Source organism: Somniosus microcephalus, chromosome 15, assembly GCF_052327205.1.
Source record: "Somniosus microcephalus isolate GS21.2 chromosome 15, FLI_Smic_1.0, whole genome shotgun sequence".
Lineage (NCBI taxonomy): Eukaryota > Metazoa > Chordata > Chondrichthyes > Squaliformes > Somniosidae > Somniosus > Somniosus microcephalus.
In genome coordinates, this window is record NC_141001.1 from 63,076,310 (window position 1) to 63,095,183 (window position 18,874).

Below are 18,874 nucleotides of genomic sequence, written 5' to 3' on the forward strand. Positions count from 1 at the left end.
GTCTTCAGTGCTTCACAGTTTGAACAGTACAAACTATACTTATGTTGGAACAAATTGTGTTCCAGATGGTATAATTCTAGAATATTATACAGTGAAACCTGTAAAATACGGACACCTTAGAGACTTGCATCAGCTGTCCTTTTTTTTTGTAGCTGTCCGTATTTTCAAAATGGTCATTCTATGCACTGTAAAACTTTTGAGTAGAATGGGGAGTTCTTTACCCAGCATCCATCACAGCAGAGAAACTGCTCTATCCTTGGGATAGAACCGTGCAAGCATTCAATCCCAGAGATAGAGCGGTTTCCAAGGTAGCAAAATGTAACCCTGCTATTCAAGAAAGGAGTGAGAGAGAAAACAAGGAAATATAGGCCATAGCCTGACATCAGTTGTCAGGAAAATGTTGGAATCCATTATTAAGGAAGTGGTGAACAGGGCACTTAGAAAATTATAATATGATAAGGCAGAGTCAACATGGTTTTATAAAAGGGAAATCATGTTTAACAACTTTATTAGAATTTTTTGAGGATAAAGGTAGATAAAGGAAAACCAGTGGATGTAGTATATTTGGAGTTCCAAAAGGTATTCGATAAGGTACCACATAAAAGTTTGCTATGTAAGATAAGGGCTCATTGGGTTGTGGGTAATAGAGTGGCATGGATAGAGGATTGGTTAATGGACAGAAAACAAAGAGAAGGGATAAATGGGTCTTTTTCCGGTTGGCAGGCTGTAACTAGTGGGGTGCCACAAGGATCAGTGCTTGGGCCTCAGCTATTTTCAATCTGTATTAATGACTTAGATGAAGGGACCGAGTGCAATGTATCCAAGTTTTCTGATGATACAAAGCTAGGTGCAAAAGTAAACTGTGAGAAGGACACAAAGAGCCTGCAAAGGGATATAGACAGGTTAAGTGAGTGGGCAATAAGGTGGCAGATGAAGTATAATGTGAGGAAATGTGAGGTTATTCATTTTGATAGGAGAAAGAGAAAACAGAATATTTTTTAAATGGTGAGACACTATTAAATGTTGGTGTTTAGAGAGATTTAGGTGTCCTCATACAAGAATCCCAGAAAGTTAGCATGCAGGTACAGCAAGCAATTAGGAAGGCAAATGGCATATTGGCCTTTATTGCAAGGGGGTTGGAGAATAAGAGTAAGGAAGTCTTACTACAATTCTACAGGGCTTTGGTGAGACCACACCTGGAGTACTGAGCACTGTTTTGGTCTCCTTATCTGAGAAAGGGCATACATGCCTTAGAGGCAGTGAAACAAGTGTTCACTAGATTGATTTCTGGGATGAGAGGGTTGTCTTATGAGGAGAGATTGAGTAGATTGGGTCTATACTGTCTGGAGTTAAGAAAAATTAGAGGTGATCTCATTGAAACAAATAAGATTCTGAGGGGATTGACAGGTTAGACGCTGAGAGGTTGCTTCCCCTGGCTGGAGAGTCTAGAACTAGGAGATTTTCTCAATGGAGACGAGTTGGAGGCGGGACTGCTGCTTGTCATGTCAATGTCCCGCCTCCATCATCGTCTGACCAACCAGAGGGATTTTCCCCTGATTGAACTTGTTAAGCCCGCCCTGCGGGCTCGGCAGGCCAATTAGGGAGGAAGTCACTGACAGAGCACATCAATGTCTGACGTGCTATCTGTCAAGACTTCTTGAAAGAAGAAATGTCAGCATTTGACAGCTTTGTGAAGCTGTCAAACACTGGCATTCTCTGTAGTTTGATGAGCCCTTGTGTTCAGGACTCATCAAACCTTTCAATTTTGTCGATTTCAGATGGCTGTTGGTTCGGAGGATCCAACAGCCAGTCTGTGAAATTGACAAGGAAGATGTCGGGTCTCCCGATCCAGGGTGGATGAAGGCTGTAGGAAGAAAACAAGGTAACCTTTTTAAACACATTGACATGAATCAGTCATTTATGAAAGAAAGACTTGTGAAATAATACTGAGCGGTCTACGGGTGGCACTGTCCAGGGAGAGTATAAATACTCAGGCACAGGCCCAGCTTGCGCAGGACATTCTTAACAGGAACCAGTGAAAGATAGAACTAGACTTCCATGTTGTAAAACAGTTGATTAAAGCTTTGTTTAACGCCTAGACCAAGTGCCTAGTAGTTTTCTTACATCACTTATTACTCACCTTACATACTTACTGTTATATCCGTGTATCTTAATGTTGTGTCCTCCAATAATCAGACAAAGACTGCAGGGAACGATCAACAGGTGTTTACTGAATGAGGGTTCAAACTGCAACTGACTGTACAGATCACTACTCAGGGTTTATATACAGGTGTGGTCACTGCCGGTACTACAGGATACAGGAGCTGTAAAAAGTAGTTCTCCCCCTTAAAGGTACATACGTTACAATTCCTCCCCTTTTAGATTAACAGTACCATAACACTCATTTAACAATTAAATATCAACTAATTACAATTAACACTTTTAACATGCAACATTAACTGAAAATAGTCTATCTATAAATTCAGTCTTTGGGGAGGCTTCCTGATTCTTTCTGGATAACGCCTTTCCCGAGTGTCTCGCTCTTGGTGCGGAGGTGATTCTAACACCCTGTCGTCAGTTGATTCATCAGCTTCCAATGCTATTGTTTCTGAGGTAGATGCGACCTGTACGTCGGGTTCCTCACCAGGTACGTATGGCCGAGACATGGGGTTGACTCGTTCCTGTGACTCTAGGATCTGGTCAGCATGGCGTCTCACAATGTTCTCCCCAACATCCACTGTGTACATTAGTGTCCCCTGCCGTGTGCATATCATTCCTGGTTGCCATTTCTCTGTTCGGTAGTCGTGGGCCAAGACTGGTTGCCCTACATTGAAGCTCCTTGTCGGCTTCTCATTGATGTGCTGGAATTGCTTACTCTCAACATCTCTTCGTACATTTGGTCTGAGCAAATCCAGATGAGATCTCAACCTTCGGTTAAAGAACATCGTGGCCGGGGCCTGGTTGGTGACTGCATGTGTCGCATTTCTGTAGGCTAACAGGAAATTGTCCACCTTATGCTGCAGTGGAATGTCGTCATCGCACATGGCCTTTACTGCTTTTTTAAAGGTTTGTACGAACCTCTCAGCCAATCCATTTGTGGCTGGATGATACGGGGCGGATGTATAATGCCTTACCCCATCCCTTTTCATAAATCTTCGAAACTCTTCGGACACAAACTGTGGTCTGTTATCAGAGCAAATCTGCTCTGGCAAGCCGTTCCTGGCAAAAATGGTCCGTAGGACTGCAATAGTTTTCTCCGTGGTGGTGGAGGACATTTTGATCACCTCAGGCCATTTCGAGTGCGCATCCACGGCTATTAAAAACATTGAGTCCATGAATGGACCAGCAAAATCAATATGCACCCATTGCCATGGAGATGAGGGCCACTCCCATGGGTGTAGAGGGGCATGTGGTGGTGCATTTTGGACCTTCTGGCATCCTGAGCAGCTCTTTGTCAGGTCCTCGATTTGCTGATCGATCCCCGGCCACCACACATAAGCCCTAGCAAGGCTTTTCATTTTCACCCCTCTCAGATGACCTTCGTGAAGCTCATTGAGCACTCTCTCCCTTAACTTGGGTGGAATTACCACTCGGGATCCACACATCAAGGTCCCCTGGCATACTGACAGCTGTTCTCTTCTGGATGAGAATGCTGGCAACAGTGAGTCGCCATGTGCTGGCCATCCCTTCACCGTCAAATCATATACCCGAGACAGTGTCGGGTCATTTCGGGTCTCCTTCTCTATACCAGCGTTAGTTACTGGCAAGCATTCAATTATAGTCGAATGAAATATTTCGACAGGATCCACTGCTGGTGCTTCCTCCGCAGTAGGCAGTGGCAGGCGTGACAGTCCATCAGCATTTCCATGCTGTTTCGTGCCCTTATACTCGATTTCATATTGGTTCGCCCCTAGAAAAAGGGACCATCTCTGTAGCCGTTGCGCAGTCATCACCGAAACGCCCTTCTTTGGATTAAAGATGGAGACAAGTGGTTGGTGGTCAGTCAACAAGGTGAACTTCTGCCCGTGCAGATAGTGACTGAACTTTTTCACTCCCCACACTAGGCTGTGGGCCTCCCTGTCAATCTGGGCGTAGTTACACTCGGCTGAGGTTAGTGACCGAGACGCAAAGGCTACTGGCCTTGCCGAGCCGTCCGGGAATTTGTGCGACAGCACCGTTCCAATGCCATAGGGTGATGCATCACACGCCAACCGAATTGGTAGTGCTGGGTTGAAATGAGCCAACACCTCTTTTGATGTGATCAATGCTTTGCTCTTCTGGAAGGCTCGTTTACATTCGTCACTCCACTTCCATGGTACCCCCGTTTGTAGTAGGGTGTTCAGTGGGTATAGTATGGTAGACAAATTCGGCAAGAACTTATGGTAGTAGTTCACCAGCCCGAGGAACGACCTCAGTTGTGACACATTTTCCGGTGCTGGAGCCTTGACTACTGCCTCAATCTTTTCAGGGGACTTATGTAACCCCTCTTTATCAATAACGTGGCCACAATACGAGATCTGCTTCTGGAAAAACTCGCATTTGTGGCGATTAGCTGGTAGCCCATATTCCTTCAATCTAGTGAGCACCTGCTCCAGGTTGATGAGGTGAGCACTGTCATTTTTGCCCGTGACCAGGATGTCATCCAAATAACATTGGGTCCCTGGAATCCCTTGCTGGACTTGTTCCATTGCCCTTTGCCAAATAGCCGGAGCTGATGCTACCCCGAACACCAGCCGGTTGTATTGGTAGAGACCTTTATGAGTGTTGATCGTGAGGTACTGTTTCGAGGCTTCTTCTACCTCCATTTGCAGGTACGCCTGGGCCAGATCAATCTTAGTGAAGCGTTTCCCTCCAGATAGTGAGGCGAAAATATCTTCAATCCGCGGAAGCGGATATTATACAGTGTGAAGGACTGGGTTCACTGTCACCTTAAAGTCCCCACAGATGCGAACCTTCTTTGGTTCCCCAGGCGTATTACTCAACGACCTCTTCATTACAGGAGCGATGGGTGTAGCCCACTCGCTCCAGTCCACTTTGGACAGTACTCCTGAATGTTCCAAACCTTCCAGCTCTGCTTCGACGGCTGGGCGGATCGCATAAGGTACCGGTCTGGCCTTAAAAAACTTTGGGCTTGCATTTTCCTCTATTTTGATCGTCGCTGTTATGCCTTTTAGTGTTCCGAGTCCCTGCTGGAACACTTCTTGTGCGTCAGTTAGCATTTTCGACAGTCGTCCAGGTGTGACGTCGTCATCCTTTTTGGCATCTACAGTCAGTGCTTGTATGGAATGCCAATCTAGCTGTATCTTCCGGATCCATTCACGTCCTAGTAATGGTGGTCCTCCATCTGGCAATACATATAGGTCCATTTTTGGTGTTTCCTTGCCGTTATATATAATGTTCACCCTTATTTTTCCTTTGGGGTAGACTTTTTGCCCCGTGTACGTCTTCAAGACAATCTTTGTATCTCTCAAGGGTATATGCGAGAATAGCCGCTTGTAGTCCCTTCGGTTTATGACTGTTAGGGCTGATCCTGTGTCCAATTCCATTTTCACTTGGACTCCTGCTACCTTGAGCATGACCCAGATAGTTTGGTGATCCTCCGTTTTGATCACATTATGTAGTTTCAGACAACCCAGCTCCTTGCTTCCGGAGTCTGTATCACTCTTCTGTTCATCTGAACTACTCTCCGTCACCTTATGTACCTTCTTGTACTTCTCCTGTGGAGATTTCTTGCTGCTGGTTTTCTTTCCCGACCTGCAGACTCTTGCTATGTGTCCTACTTTTCCACACTGTCTGCACACTTTGTTCTTGAACCAGCAATCATTATGGTCGTGTGTTGTTCTGCCGCAGCGATAGCACTTCACTGTTCCGTATGACATTTCATTTGTGCCATATTCTTGCGGTCTCCATTGTATCTCTGCAGCGCCCCGTGCTGCTGCTTCGTGTGATACTGCAATGCTGAAAACCTTGTCCAGCGTAAGATCCTTTTCTGATAGAAGCCATTTCTGGGTTCCTTCACTTTGAAGCCCACACACAAACTTGTCCCTTAAAGTATCTGCTGGTCCCGTTCCAAACTGGCAGTGTTTCGATAGCTTGCGTAGTTCCGATAAATACTCAGCATTACCATTATCTTTATGCTGGTTCCTTTTGTGAAACTTAAATCTTTCTGCTATCAGCAGCGGTGTGGGGTTTAAATGGTCCTGTAGGATTGACACTATGTTTTCAAAATCTTTTTCTACTGGCTTTTCTGGGGTTACTAGGTTTCGTAGTAAGCCATACGTTTTTGCACCCATTGAATTCAACAATACCAGCGCTTTCTTGTCACCTGGCACTTCATTCGCCTTGCAGTATACTTCTATGTGTTCGACATATGTCGTCCAATCTTTGACTTCATTGTTGAACGCTGTGATACTGCCACTCTTCAGCATTTTTGGGTGTGGTTAGACTGGCTTAAAATGGCGTCTCCCGTGCTTTCCTTTCTTCCCCACTGCGGCTTAAAATGGCACCTCCCGCGCTGCTGCCAATGCTGCTCTCGGCGGTCCTCATGGCAAATGGCGACGCCCTGTGGGTTTGGTGCGCTGCTCCTGCGCTGCTGCCAATGCCGCTCTCTGCAGTCCTCGTGGCAATGGCAGTGCCTCGCGTTTTCCTGTGCATCTCTCTCCCCCGTTGACGCTGCTCGGCCGTTGAACACCGGCTGCGCTCTGCTCTCTCTCATCTTTCTCCCCGTTGACGCCACTCGGTCCTGAACACCGGCTGCGCCCTGTGCGCTCTGCCCTCTCTCTCTCCCCCGTCGACGCTGCTCGGCCTTTTCTGTGCTGCTCGGTCGGCTCTAGCCGCCGCTGTCCGGGAAGGGTCTGCGCAGTACCTGTTGCCAGCCCGTTTCGCTGGACCACCATGACTGGAAAGCCAAGCCTGGCTCTCGACAGCCTCCCCTGCGATGCTCAAATCTCCGCTGGATGACTGGGCGGTTGCCCGTGGTCGACGCCTGTGCTTCTGGACTCGACCTCCTTCCACTGTTCTCCAGGAGCGAATCCCTGGGAGGTGATGCAGAGTTGCAGGTAGTTTCGAATCTGCGTCGTCGCCAATGTTATATCTGTGTATCTTAATGTTGTGTCCTTCAATAATCAGACAAAGACTGCAGGGAACGATCAACAGGTGTTTACTGAATGAGGGTTCAAACTGCAACTGACTGTACAGATCACTACTCAGGGTTTATATGCAGGTGTGGTCACTGCCGGTACTACAGGATACAGGAGCTGTAAAAAGTAGTTCTCCCCCTTAAAGGTACATATATTACACTTACCGCTCCACACTTGCACCCATCACTCACCTCTACATCTTATTTCCAAGTGCCTCCGACCCCCGCAGACCTCCTTCATGTCTCCTCAAACCCGACGGGGTTCTCTGAGGTCGGGAAGTCTTCACCTGAGAAGGCAAAATGGCACTAATCCTTTTTCTTGTCTGTTAACTACCTGTTAACAGGCAGTTAAAAGGAATTAATGCCTTTCCTGTCTCCAGGAGAGGGGACCCGAAGCAGCACATCTTCCCGCCTCCTGGCAAAAGGGCACGGAGGCGGGATGGGGGCGGGTTTGCCATTCGCCACCACTTTCTGCTACTTTACCAGCAGTCCCAGCTCCATGCCCACCTCCTCAGGGCTGAGAAAATCTAGCCCATAGTCTCAAGATATGGGGGCGGCCATTTAAGACTGAGATGAGGATGAACTTCTTCACTCAGAGGGTTGTGAATCTTTGGAATTCTCTACCCCAAAGGGCTGTGGCTGCTCAGTCGTTGAGTATATTCAAGACTGAGATAGATAGATTTTTGGACTCTAGGGGCTCAATTTTGCCATTGGTGCGGGCTGGGGGCGTGTCAGCCGCTTTTTGTGTTAGCCACCCGACTCCAATTTGATGTGGGAAAAATATGCGATTTTCACATAATTGGGCAATTGATTTCCAGTGTATGGGAACCCCTGGCCCACTTAGTCTTTCCATCCTGAAAGTCACCTCCGATTACGTCATCAGTACTGCTGGATTTAAGGCCTGCAAGCAGCCTTGCTTCTTCTGCAGACTGCAAACCTTATGCCCTTTGCTGTGATAGATTCCTCCAGCCAATATGTCCAGCAGTAGGCCAAAGTCTGCACCAAGGTTCGATGACGCCGCCCTCCAAGCTCTGATGGAGGGAGAAAGAGGAAATAAGGAAGTGCTCTTCCCTTCCTCAGGGAGGAAGAAGCCTCTCCAGCAGACGAAAGCTGGGTGGATGCAAGTGGCCCAGGAGGTCAACTCTTTGTCTATGTGCCGCAGAACCTGGCTGCAGAGCAGGAAGGGGTTTCATGACCTTCTGCGCACTGGATAAGTGAGTATGACTTTCCCATCACCCTCAATCTGATCCCCATTGCCTCTCCTCACCAGTACTCAGCTTTGACAACCTCTTCCTCCACATCCCACTTGACACTGACATCCCTGCACCCTTACCCATTCCCTCTCTATGGTCACATTCACCTAACTATTTGACTATGCAGCCCTCACACTCCCTATCGCTGTGATGCTATGAAAACAACTTACAACACACAGGGAGGGCCCTTGGTCTTGCCACCTCACTCCATCTTTGTCTCCTTCTAACCATCAATGATATGGATTCTCTACACTCACTTCTTCATTCTCACTCAAACTCCACTTGTCTCCCTCATTGCAGGAAAAAAGAGCTCACAATAAGAGGGAAAGAGCGAGGACAGGGGGAGGGCCACCCTCAGTAGCCCAGCTCACCCCCTGGGAGGAGGCAGCCCTGGAAATCGTGGGAGTGGAGGAGGATGCACAAGTGGGGGACAGACAGACGGGTGCATCACAGCAAGCTGGTGACAGAATAGTTTTCCATCTCTCTCATTGACATTGCATGAGTCACTGATAATGATTCTGATGCTCCAACAGATTGAATTTTGATCATCTGCAATATTCAATGTGCATGTAACCTTCGCCTCACATCTCTGACTCTTTCCTTTACTCCCCCACAGGACCATCGATGCCCCCATCCCCACTATCCAGGAGGAACAGCCTTAGCCTCCAGACTCCTCAGAGGAAGCTACAACCTCTGAGGGCGCAGCGTCAGCAGAATTCAGCGCGCCCAGCACCAATGCAGACACGCACACCTCGGTGGTACCTTGGTGAGATAGTGCAGTGTTGTCACCTGGTGTATCACAGCTCACAAGTGAGCATCAGCAGATGGTGGAGATAGGGACAGCGGTGGAGAGTCCTAGTTGGAGGGCGCAGGACTCTGCCAGCTCGGCCCAGCTGCATATCGACCCTCTGCCTCCGGGTCCATCCAGAAGAAGAGTGGTGCTGGAACTCCAGGAACAGGTGCAGGAGTCTCTGACAGGTTTTGTCTCCAGGATCACTGTGAGTGTGGAGCGAATGGAGGAGTCCATTGCAACATGAGCAGAGCCTTTGTGGAGGCGTTGGCGCATGAACGCATCACCACGGAAAGGATGGCAACCTCCGTGGAAAGGATGGCTACCTCCATGGTAAGGCTGGCTACCGTAGAGGAGAGGATGGCTACAGTAGAGGAGAGGATGGCTACGTCCATGGAGAAGCTTAGTCGCCAGGGTATGGAAAACATGGTATTTGTTCAGAATAGACTGACATCTCTTGAGGAGCGATGGTCAGCTCTTGAGCAAACAAACCAGACCTTCAGGCAAGTCCTCGAGAGTAGGACTTCCAGTACAGAAACGGGTCCTCATGGCCCCCCTGAATTGCAGCAAGGTGCTGTCAAGCCACTTGCTAGCTCTGAAGTGGGGCTGACCCATGAGAGGGATGTTGGTGGCTGTGGTGTATGTGCCTTTAAGAGCAATTGTGGTGTATGTGCCTTTAAGAGCCCCAGGTGTGCGTAATGCTGGTAATTGCCACTTGGGCTATATAAGCCTGTGTATTGTGTATATCCTTGAGAACCCCCCCCCAGACTTGCTTAGTAAATACCTATGAACCAACTCCTGTCTTCAGTGTCTTTATCTACACACGGACACTACAGTGGCGACGAAGTAGAAACGGACTTACCTGCAATTCGGCAGCACCTCAAGGACATCGATTCCTCCAGCGTCCAGAAGACTCAAGGAAGTAATAGAAACTGTGGTTTCACCAGCTGGCCAAGCTGGTGGCAGGTACTGCGCTAATCCTTCCTGGGCGTCAGGCTGGGGCTCCAGCAGCGGGCTCTACAGCTGAGACAGGCAGCGAAATCAGAAGCAAGCAATAACGGACTGGGAGGGTGCACTCGGGAGACGGCCGGCGCGGCAAGCAGGTCAGCGTTTAGACCTCCGTCGGGAACGAGTCTCCAACAGTGAATAAACGGAAACCACAGTAAAACAGCGTTGTTATCGGTAGCAGTGGCGGGAAAGCGCAGGAAGCGCCATATCGTTGCTACAGAGGAAAAAAAAGCGCGGGAAGCGCCATATCTTTTTTGAAATGCCTAAGTCTGGCAATATTGATGCTTTTGATAACGAAACAGAGCCTAACTTTGGCAATATTGATGTTTTTGATAACAAGATAGAGGATTGGACCACATATGTAGAAAGAGTGGAGGTGTTTTGCACCGCAAATGGAATAGAAGATGAAAAAAAAGCTTCAGTGCTTCTGGATCTAATGGGCGCAGAAACATACAAGCTGTTACGCAACTTAATCACTCCAGCCGAACCGATGGACAAGAATTTTGAGGAGATTGTTGATACCCTACACTGCCAATTCGAGGCAGGACTGGCAGATTCTCTGCAAGACAAATTCATCTGCGATCCCCTAAGTGTAGAAACACAAAAAAAGGTATCTTCTGGAAAAGATTTAACACTGGACAAGGCTTTCAGTGCAATAGGAGCGGCAAAGATACAGCAAAGGCCACAGGACTTCGGCACCCATGAAATGACACGGGGTTTCGAGAGATGTTATCGCTGCGGCAGATCCAACCATGACCAGAGGGATTGCTGGTTCAAAGAAAAAGCATGCAGGCGATGTGGAAAGATGGGACACATTCCACGTGTATGCCGATCTGAAAATAAAAAATCCACTAACGGGAAAAGAATCAATAAGGAAAAGCACAGAAAGGTACAAATAATGACGGACAGTAGCTCCAAAGACCAGAAGAGCGATAGCGACTCCGGGAACAAGAGACTAAGCTCTCTCAAATTACATAATGTAATTGCCAATGAAGATTACCAGACCATTTGGGTTACCCTCATAATAGCAGGGTCCCCAGTTAAAATGGAGTTCGATACAGGATCAGCTCTAATCGTAATAAATCGACGAGATTACGAGAGGCTATTTTCGCATATACCTCTAAAAGACACATCCATTATCTTAAAAACATATACGGGGCAGAAAGTATACCCCAAAGGAAAAATAAAGGTGCCTGTGGTATACAACGGCAAAGAAATACAAAAGTTGTATTTATACATTCTACAAGATGGTGGTCCACCGTTGTTGGGACGTGAATGGATAAGGAAGATACGTTTAGACTGGCACTCCATTCAGGCACTGACGGTGACCAGTAAGGAAAAAAACAATGATGACATCATACCTGAACGATTAAAAGACATCTTGGCCAACGCCAAAGAAGTGTTTCAAGAGAAACTAGGAAACTTGAAAGGCATCACCGCCTCAATAAAAGTGGAAGATACAGCAATTCCAAAAATTTTTAAGGCAAGACCGGTGCCATACGCAATATGTCCGGCAGTCGAGGCAGAGCTGGAGAATTTGGAAAAGGCAGGCGTATTATCCAAAATAGATTGGAGCGAATGGGCAACACCCATCGTTCCAGTCATGAAAAAAGCATTGAAAAATAACTCTGAGGAACAGAGAAAAATTCGCATCTGTGAGGACTTTAAGGTGACTGTAAACCCGGTCCTTCACACGGTACAGTATCCTCTTATCCGGAGGAAAACGTTTCACAAAAATTGACTTGGCACAGGCATATCTACAGATGGAGGTTGAGGAGACCTCTAAAAAGTATCTCACAATAAACACACACAAAGGCCTGTACCAGTACAATCGACTGGTTTTTGGAGTAGCATCAGCTCCAGCTATCTGGCAAAGAGCTATGGAGCAAGTCCTGCAAGGAATTCCGGGGACTCAGTGTTACCTAGACGACATCCTTATAACAGGAGAAAACGACAACAAGCACCTTGCCAATTTGGAGCAGGTGCTCACTAGGCTGAAAGAACAGGGCCTACGAGCAAATCGCCCCAAGTGCGAATATTTCCAAAATCAGATATCATATTGTGGCCACATAATTAATAAGGAAGGGTTGCATAAGTCACCTGAAAAAATTGAAGCAGTTATAAAAGCCCCAGCACCTGAAAATGTTTCACAATTGAGGTCATTCCTGGGATTAATAAATTACTACCATAAATTTTTACCAAACTTATCAACTATTCTACACCCTCTTAATGATCTTCTACACACAGGAGTGATTTGGAAATGGAACGAAGACTGTAAACGTGCCTTCCATAAATGTAAAGACTTAATCACATCCGAGAAAGTTTTGGCTCATTACAACCCATCACTACCAATCAGACTGGCGTGCGATGCATCCCCTTACGGCATAGGAGCGGTATTGTCCCATAGATTCCCTGATGGCTCGGAACGGCCGATAGCTTTTGCGTCACGCTCATTGAACTCAGCTGAGCGTAACTATTCCCAGATAGACAGGGAAGCACTCAGCCTGGTATGGGGAGTGAAGAAATTCAACCATTACCTACACGGACAAAAATTTACCTTGCTGACTGACCATCAACCCCTCACCTCCATATTCAACCCTAAGAAGGGTGTCCCCATTATGACGGCACAAAGACTACAGAGGTGGTCCCTTTTTCTAGGGGCACACCAATACAACATTGAATACAAAGGGTCAAAACAGCATGGGAATGCTGACGGTTTATCGCGCCTGCCGTTGCCAACGATAGAAGAGGCACCTACAGTAGACCCAGTAGAGATATTCCACTCTACCATAGTGGAATGTCTACCGGTGACAAATTCTGCCATTGAAAGGGAGACCAGAAATGACCCTACTCTCTCACGGGTCTACGATTTAACAATGAAGGGATGGCCAGCACATGGCGAACCACTGTTGCCAGCATTCTCGCAAAGAAGAGAACAGCTGTCAGTGTGCCGAGGAACCTTGATGTGTGGATCCAGAGTGGTGATTCCACCCAAACTCCAGGATAAAGTGCTAAAGGAGCTTCACGAGGGGCATCTGGGTGGAGTGAAAATGAAGAACCTAGCTAGGGCGTTTGTATGGTGGCCAGGTATCGATGGAGACATCGAAGACATGACCAAGAGCTGCCTAGGATGCCAGAAGGTCCAAAATGCTCCGCCACAGGCCCCTCTACATCCATGGGAGTGGCCCTCATCTCCCTGGCAAAGGGTGCACATCGACTTTGCTGGTCCATTTATGGACTCAATGTTCTTAATCGCAGTTGATGCACACTCCAAGTGGCCGGAGGTAATAAAGATGTCCTCCACCACCACGGAAAAAACCATCACAGTATTAAGGACCATATTTGCCAGGAATGGGCTGCCGGAACAGATATGTTCTGATAATGGACTGCAATTTGTGTCCGAAGAATTCAGAAAGTTCTTAAAGAACAATGGGGTAAAGCACTACACGTCCGCCCCATACCATCCCGCCACCAATGGATTGGCTGAAAGGTTTGTCCAGACCTTTAAGAAGGCCATAAAGGCCATGGGTAATGAAGACATAAAACTTCAGCACAAGGTGGATAACTTCTTATTTGCATATAGGAATGCAACACATATGGTTACAAACCAAACTCCCGCCATGATGTTCTACAATAGAAACCTAAGATGCCGGCTGGATTTGGTCAAGCCCAACATCCGAAGGGACGTGGAGAACCGGCAGTTTCAGGGCATGAATGAAAGGCCAACTAGGGCCTTCCAGATAGGCCAACCGGTTTTGGCCCGGGACTACCGTACCGAGAAATGGCAGCCTGGGACTAACTGCACACGACTAGGACCACTGATGTATACCGTGGACATCGGAGAAAGCATAATAAGGTGCCATGCTGACCAAATCATCAAGTCATCCGAAAAGGGACAACCTACACCACCACGCTATACATCTAACGATGAAGTAGAGATACCCATATCTACCTCCGATCCGGTGATACTGGAACCCGATGAACCCGACACTGGCCTTCAAGCCGAATCAGCCTTGCCAGAAGTACCTACTACACCACCAGAAACTACTACACCCCCGAGGCATTATCCGGACCGAGTCAGGAAGCCTCCTGAGAGACTAACTTATAATTAATTAATACAGCAATGTATATTATTTTGCATATAACATGTAATTAATAATTACTTAAAATATGATGTACTAGTTAGCTAGAAGGGGAGGAATTGTGGTGTATGTGCCTTTAAGAGCAATTGTGGTGTATGTGCCTTTAAGAGCCCCAGGTGTGCGTAATGCCGGTAATTGCCACTTGGGCTATATAAGCCTGTGTATTGTGTATATCCTTAAGAACCCCCCCCAGACTTGCTTAGTAAATACCTATGAACCAACTCCTGTCTTCAGTGTCTTTATCTACACACGGACACTACAGTGGCATACAACAACGAAGTGGGGGCTCCTCTCCAAGTGCTCACACGACCATGTCACTGCAGAGCCCTCGGTCACAGCCCCACCAGACTCCCCACCCAACTGAGATCGGCGTCTCAACCCCTGCACAGCCGCAGGAGCAGCAGACTGTTGCCGAGCCCTCACAGGTTTGCAACCTCAGAGGACGCCCGCCAAAGGTGTCGAGACAGGAGCAGCAAGAAAGTGAGCAAGGGGCCTCCACATCTGCTGAAGCCACAGGGAAAGTACCACATAGGAGCATGCGTAAGAGGAAGATAATACACAAGTAGTCACAATGGTAGTCACTTGGGTGAAATGTTATGTTTAATGTTGAAAAGCCATCAGTTGGTTATTGTCATTAAAAATTCTGATGTCAACTGTTGCAGTTGTGGCATGTGTCATATCGCTAATGGGGCTTCCAAATTGAGGGCTTAGGATGACTTGCAATTGTCAGTATGGTGGTCAGAGTGATAGGAATCCATAGGTTCTTGGCCATTGTCGATGCTCTGGTAAGAAGATGCGAGGCAAAAGTGCTTGATTGGCTAGGCTAAGTAAATCTGGCCAAGATGAGTGCGTGCCTTGCATCCCGGCCAGCAATGTGCTCGCATGCTGTTGGCACTGGTTGATGCGCCTCTGCAAGCTGGTCGTTGTCGCTCTCCTCCTCCTCATCTGAGGAGGCTATGTGATGAGCCACTTGTTCCTCAGGCATCTGCAAGCCACAATGCTGTGCCATGTTGTGAAGTGCGCAGCAAACCACGACGATTCTGGAGACCCTGGCTGCTGAGTACTGCAGGGCTCCACCTGATCTATCCAGGCATCTGAAGCGCATCTTCAGCAAACCAATGGTTTGCTTGATTATGGATCTGGTGGAAATGTGGCTGGAGTTGTAGCGCCCCTCAGTTTCATTGGATGGGCTCCTCAACGGCATCATTTGCCACGTCTTCAGGGGATAGCCCTTGTCTCCAAGTAGCCATCCATTAAGTTGGTCTGGTGGACTGAAGAGCGGAGGCACACTAGACTGGCGCAGGATGAAGGAGTCATGGCAACTGGCCCAAACATGCAAAATGTCCTTCTTGTGGTCACACACCAGCTGTACGTTGAGGGAGTGGAAGCCCTTGCGGTTGACAAAAATACCTGGATTGTGATGGGGTGCCTTAAGGGCCACATGTGTGCAGTCAACAACACCCTGCACCCTTGGAAAACCTGCCAGATTGTCAAACCCAACTGAACACGCAGTTACACTGGCTTGATCCTTGGAGAAATGGATGTGATTGTGCACAATGGCAAAGAGGGCATCGGTTACCTGCGTGATGCAAGTGTGTGCGGCCGCCTGGGAGATGCCACTGATGTCTGCTGCTGATCCCTGGAATGAGCCTAAAGCGAAAAAGTTGAGTGCGGTGGTGACTTTGATGGCCACTGATAAGGGGTGCCCACCTGCTCCCCTGGGCTCCAGGTCTTGCTGCAGCATTGGGCAGATGTCACCCATTACCTCTCGCAAAAGTCTGAGCCTCCTTTGGCACTGCTGCTCAGTCATGTTGAGGTAGTTGATCCTCTGTCTGTAGACCCTGTTTGGGGGGTATCTCCTGTGCCGACGGTCTTCCATGCGCTGGCGCCTTCTGGCCTGTGCAGCTTCAGGTGGGTGAGCAGCAGCTTGGAGCTCCTGCTGTTTCTCCTGCAGTTGGTGCTGCTGTTGTTCAGGGTTCTGCTGCTGCCGCGGCTGGTCTTCATCTGAATCTGATGTCCAGGAGGAAAGGAAATAAATGGTTCTCAGGAGGTCACACTGGAGATGGGTGTCAGACTCCAAACTTCCACAACAATGAGTAGGTCTGTTAAAAGTTCCCCCAGACCGGAGACAATAAAGTTCTGCCACCTGCAAATGATAATTGGTGAAAACTCCTTTTTAATGGTGGAGCTTTAGCTGTTAGTAAGCAATCCACTTGTGCTACCACCAGGTTTCACTGGCGTGTTTCAGAGGAGGCATGCAGCGTGTGGGAAAACTGTTAAAATCAGAAAGGCCTCTCAAAATGGTATTATAGAGGCACTTAACTGGTTGTTAAGGGCCTTAAGGGCCTATCCCGCCTCTTGGAGGCGGGATGGAGACGGGGTCAGAAAACTCGCATGTGGGAAAATTGCTCAGAGGCGGGATGGAGGCGGGATCGGGCCCGCCCGCCAGTTTTTGTGATTGTAACGCCTCACACGCCTTCAATCCTGCCTCCTCAGGCCTGGCAAAATTGAGCCCTAAGTGAATCAAGGGATATGGGGATCGGCAGCAAAGTGGAGTTGAGGTCGGAGATCAACCATGATCTTAGTGAATGGCAAAACAGGCTCAAAGGGCCATATGGCCTACTCCTGCTCCTGTTGCTTATGTTCTTATGTTTTTTGCCGCTATGCATATTGAAGAGCTCCCCATTTCACAAAAGCCATTTCTTTCACTGAGCAGTAGAAAGGAAGCAAGCTGCAAGGGGAAGCGCCAGTGACCCTGACTCAGTGAAAGTTCCAGCTACAGCAGGTTTGCATTGAAGGCTGTCTGTAGTTCGGAATTTGTGAGTGTCTGTGGTTTCAGACCGCCTCTTGTATATGCTACCATGTAATAAGTGTCCGTTTTTTACAGGTGTCCATTTTTTGGGAGTGTCCAGTTATACAGGTTTCAATGCGCATAGAACTACATAGAATTTACAGCACAGAAACAGGCCATTCGGCCCAACTGGTATATGCCAGTGTTAATGCTCCACACGAGCCTCCTCCCACTCTACTTCATCTAACCTTACCAGCATATTGTTCTATTCCTTTCTCCCTCATGTACTTATCCAGTGTCCTCTTAAATGCATCTGTGCTATTTGCCTCAAGTACTCCCTGTCATAGCAAGTTCCACATGCTAACCACTCTCTGGGTAAAGAAGTTAGCCAAACGTTATTCAAATACAAAAATGGCCTTGTGGACCGTATTGTCACACATGTGCAATATAAACCAATGGGTTTTGATGTTATCTGCAGTGTTCAATGGGGCTGAAATTGGTCTTGGGCGGCAGTGCAAAACAGGCGGCAGTAAATCACAACCCGTTTTACACCGGCCCCATTTTCTTTTCCATTGACCATGCAGGCTCATGCTGGGATACAGTTGCACAGTCGCTGGGTTCCCTCTCCTATCTCGTCCAAGTGAGCATTCTTCATGCTAGACTAGACATCGGTTGTCACCAAGCTATTTGACTAGGTGAGGCATTAAAGCGGAATCTGATCCTGTTCTCCCCCGCTGACGACACACATACATTTCCAGAAGAGTGTTGGCAGGTTTAGGAATGCTACCTATTTATCTCCCTCCCTACAACTGGGCCACTGAAGCCAATTGCAGTATGCAAAAGTCACTCTGGCTAGAATCAGTCAACTCAGAACAGGGTTTGAACTGAGATTTCTGATGTGTGAGATTCAGAACCTCACTGGGTAGTGGGAGCAGGCTTTTGGCTTAGTGGTAGGATTCCCTCCTCTAAATCAGAAGGTACAGGTTCCAAACCCTGCTTGAGACAATCCCAGCCAGTGAAGACCAGAACTCCGACCCTGAACTCTGGGTTGACATCCAGCGGGGATACTTGCGTCAGTTGGGTGGCCTCACTGCTCATCAAATGGGTTGTGAGAGCCGATAAAACCCTCCCAGGAATTAACCACCCTATGGACTGGCATAATGATAGTGATTGCCATGGAAGGAGTGTTCGACTAACGGATACTTCCCCTATCCCAAGGGAAGAATGTGAAGATACAAAAACAACAACTGGGTGGTGCATTTGCTGACTGAACCAACTGGGGAGCACAAATGTATTTTCACATGAATTACTCTGTAAGAAAAGCGTTTCAAAATATGGTGCAACATGATTTGTACAATACGGCATCAACTTCAGCCAACATCTTACTAATGTTAGCAGGTGCTATTAATTTCACCCTGAATGGCAGTCTTCAGTTGTACATGACAAAAAATTGCATTCTTTTAAAGGAAAAGTGCTATTATTTCCAATTTAAAAAAAAATATTTTGTTCAACAGCACAGTTAATGGCCTATTAGCAGTTTAAGCTCAAACTTTACAGAGCAGCATTTTCTGTCAAGCTAAGGTCACAATGCTTCAATCTGCCTGAATGTTTCAGACATGCGTCTAATATTGCTGATACCAGTGCATTTCCGGCACACTGCCATGAAAGCTTTTTCTCATATATTGCATCACAATCCATTTTCAGCCAGCAACTTGTTGTACATGAAAGCAATTAATTAATGAAATGAGCGCA

At 47.5% G+C, this 18,874-nt stretch overlaps 1 protein-coding gene across 1 annotated transcript in view; it reads right to left on the reverse strand.

Moving 5' to 3' along the window:
- insc (INSC spindle orientation adaptor protein) overlaps positions 1–18,874 on the reverse strand; it is an 811,538-nt gene that overhangs the window by 644,102 nt on the left and 148,562 nt on the right. The gene's annotated exons all lie outside the window — the stretch shown is intronic.